The sequence below is a fragment of the Rhinoraja longicauda genome, chromosome 30 (genome assembly GCF_053455715.1).
Source record: "Rhinoraja longicauda isolate Sanriku21f chromosome 30, sRhiLon1.1, whole genome shotgun sequence".
NCBI lineage: Eukaryota > Metazoa > Chordata > Chondrichthyes > Rajiformes > Arhynchobatidae > Rhinoraja > Rhinoraja longicauda.
The window spans coordinates 27985158-27989120 of NC_135982.1; positions in this window are offsets into that span (position 1 = coordinate 27985158).

Below are 3963 nucleotides of genomic sequence, written 5' to 3' on the forward strand. Positions count from 1 at the left end.
AGAGAGAGAGAGAGAGAGAGAGAGAGAGAGAGAGAGAGAGAGAGAGAGAAGAGAAGAGAGAGAGAGAGAGAGAGAGAGAGAAGAGAGAGAGAGAGTGTGTGTGTGTCCGGGTGCTCCGCTTTCCTCACACACTCCAAAGACCCGCCCCCCCCCCCCCCTCCCCTGACATCAGTCTGAAGAAGGGTCTCGACCCGAAACGTCACCCATTCCTTCTCCCAGAGATGCTGCCTGACCTGCTGAGTTACTCCAGCATGTTGTGTCTATCTTTGAGCAGCTGCAGTTAGTGAGCTGCTCGTTTCTCCATTCTCTGCCAATTCACTGACTCACGCCGGTCGCAACAATGCGAGTGTCTACAATCCCCCACCTCCATGTTCACGGCTACAATGAGTAACAAACCTTACCAGTATCAGACTCGCCCCTCCTCCCCTAGAACAACTTCTCAAACCTAGCGGAAAGGACGTGTCCTCATTACCACACACCGACCACACGCAGAGAGATGTGGACGCAGCCCAGACCATCACACAAACCAACCTCCCTCCCACTGACTCCATCTACACCTCGCGCTGCCTCGGCAAGGCAGCAGCCCAGACCATCACACAAACCAACCACCCTCCATCGACTCCATCTGCACCTCACGCTGCCTCGGCAAGGCCAGCAGCCCAGACCATCACACAAACCAACCACCCTCCCATCGACTCCATCTGCACCTCACGCTGCCTCGGCAAGGCCAGCAGCATCATCAAGGACCAGTCTCACCCCCTCATCTCCCCTCTCCAATCGGGCAAGAGGTACAGAAATGTGAAAACACACACCTCCAGATTCAGGGACAGTTTATTCCCGGCTGTTATCAGGCAACTGAACCGTCCTCTCACCACTAGAGAGCGGTCCTGAACTACTATCTACCTCATTGGTGACCCGAGGACTATCTTTGATCGGACTTTACTGGCTTTACTTTGCACTAAACGTTATTCCCATGTCATGTATCTGTACACTATGAATGGCTCGATTGTAATCGTGTACTGTCTTTCCACTGAGTGGATAGCACGCAACAAAAGCTTTTCACTGTACCTCGGTACACGGGACAATAAACTAGACTCAAACATCGGCCAGCGCACAGACTCCAAGCACCAACAGGCAGTTTTAGATTTCTGTGTCACACAGAGTTTCTCTGGAGGTGTAACATTATATTCTGCACCGTTCCTTTCTCTTGTTACACTACCTGTTGGTCTCGTGTGTGTGGTTTGATTGTACTGACGTTTATTCACCTCACTTCAGTAGTTTAGTTTAGTTTAGAGATACAGCGCGGAAACAGACCCTTCGGCCCACCGGGTCCGCGCCGACCAGCGATCCCCACACATTTACACTGTCCTTCTCTACGGGACATTTACAATTTTGTACTCAGGTCAAATTAAGCTACAAATCTGTACATCTGGGAGTGTGGGAGGAAACCGGAGCACCCAGAAGCCCATACGGTCACGGGGAGAACGTACAAACTCCGTTCAGGCAGTACCCGTAGTCAGGATTGAACCCGGGACCCTGGCGCTGTGAGGCAGCAACTCTACCGCTGCGCCACCTCCCGTTTTCTACATCTTGGGGATTTGGAAAGACCTGTTATGATTACTGCTAACTAGTTCCAGAATCTTCCATCACCCCCAGAGTGTCTTTCAACCCAACGTAGGCATCAACAAGAACAGAACTCAACAAGGTTTTGCTTCTGACTTACACAATAAGACAAGACCAACCTTAATATCATTAACTATTATGTTGAATTCAAGCTTTAGACTAGAAACACCCTTTGTGAAACAGGCATTCACCAGCTCACGATCAAATGATTGTAAAGAGAGGGTAAACGCACAGAGACTGGAATGAAGAACATGAGGAGGTAGGTTTAAGGCGAGGGGGGAAAGATTTAATAGGAACCCGAGGGGTGACTTTGTTTGCACAAAGGGTGGTGGGTGTACGGAACGATCTGCCGGAGGAGGTAGTTGCAGCAGGTACTATTACAATGTTGGACAGGTACGTGGATAGACAATAGACAATAGGTGCAGGAGGAGGCCATTCGGCCCTTCGAGCCAGCACCGCCATTCAATGTGATCATGGCTGATCATTCTCAATCAGTACCCCGTTCCTGCCTTCTCCCCATACCCCCTGACTCCGCTATCCTTAAGAGCTCTATCTAGCTCTCTCTTGAATGCATTCAGAGAATTGACCTCCACTGCCTTCTGAGGCAGAGAATTCCACAGATTCACAACTCTCTGACTGAAAAAGTTTTTGCTCATCTCAGTTCTAAATGGCCTACCCCTTATCTTAAATTGTGGCCCCTGGTTCTGGACTCCCCCAACATTGGGAACATGTTTCCTGCCTCTAACGTGTCCAACCCCTTAATAATCTTATACGCTTCGATAAGAACCCCTCTCATCCTTCTAAATTCCAGTGTATACAGTGTGTTCCAGTGTAGATAGGACAGGTTTAGAGGGGATATTGGCCAAACGCGGGCGGGTGGGACTAATGTAGATGGGGGCATGTTGGCCGGTATGAAGGGCCTGTTTCCACAGTGGCAGAGTGACACAGCTGATAGAGCTGGCCCCTCAACGCACCAGCCACCCGGGAGCAATCCCGACCTCAGCTGCTGTTGTTGTGGAGTTTGCATGTTCTATGTGAACACCTGGTTTTCCTCCAGCTGTATCCTGTATCAGTACACTGTAAAAGGCTCGATTGTAATTGTGTATGGTCTTTCCGCTGAATGGTTAGCACGCAACAGAAGCTTTTCACTCTACCTTGGTACACGAGACAATAAACTGAACCGAGCACGCTCATCTTCACGGTAGGTTGATTAGCAGCGCCGGAGACTCAGGTTCGATCCTGACCACGGGCGCCGTCTGTACGGTGTTTGTACGTTCTCCCCGTGACCTGCGTGGGTTTTCTCCAAGATCTTTGGTTTCCTCCCACGCTCCAAAGACGTACAGGTATGTAGGTTAATTGGCTGGGCAAATGTAAAAAATTGTCCCTAGTGTGTGTAGGATAGTGTTAGTGTGCGGGGATCGCTGGGCAGCACGGACCCGGTGGGCCGAAGGGCCTGTTTCTGCACTGTATCTATAAATCTAAATCTAAATAAGCACTGATAAGCAGCCAATGCACAACTCGGCCTGCTGCCGGTCACCATGACAACTACATCCTGCTGGAGTTGTGCGTCGAGAATCCTCTTCCTGTTTTGCCAGCTTACATTTCAAGAAGTACACTTAAAGGAGGAAGCCGTTTCTCTCTATAAAGAAAGACCAAGGATGCTTCTTTTAATCAATCGTAGAGAGACATAGAGTGAAACAGTGTGGAAACTGGCCCCTCGGCCCAACTTGCCCACACCGGCCAACATATCCCAGCTACACTCGTCCCACCTGCCTGCGTTTGTCCCATATCCCTCTAAACCTGTCCGGTCCATGTACCTGTCTAAATGTCTCTTAAACGTTGGGATAGTCCCAGCCTCAACTACCTCTTCTGGCAGCTCGTTCCATACATCCACCACCCTTTGCATGAAAAGGTTCCTATTAAATCTCCCCACCCCCTCACCTTAAACCCACGCACTCTAATCCTTGATTCCCCAACACTGGGCAAGAGACTGTGTGTCTACCCGATCTATTGCTCTCCTGATTTTTGTACATCTCTATAAGATCACCCCTCATCCTCCAGTGCTCCAAGGAATAGAGTCCCAGCCTGCTTCTCGTTGCAAAGTGAGAGTGTGACTGGATCTTGAGGAGCACAAGAACAGGCTGCACAGAGGAGCCGTTAATAAAACAGCAGACAGACTTGGTCCAGCACCAGTGCAACTCATTGCCACAGACGGCTGTGGAGGCCAAGTCAGTGGATATTTTTAAGGCAGAGAGAGATAGATTCTTGATTAGTGTGGGTGTCAGGGGTTATGAGTAGAAGGCAGGAGAATGGAGTTAGGAGGGAGAGATAGGTCAGCCA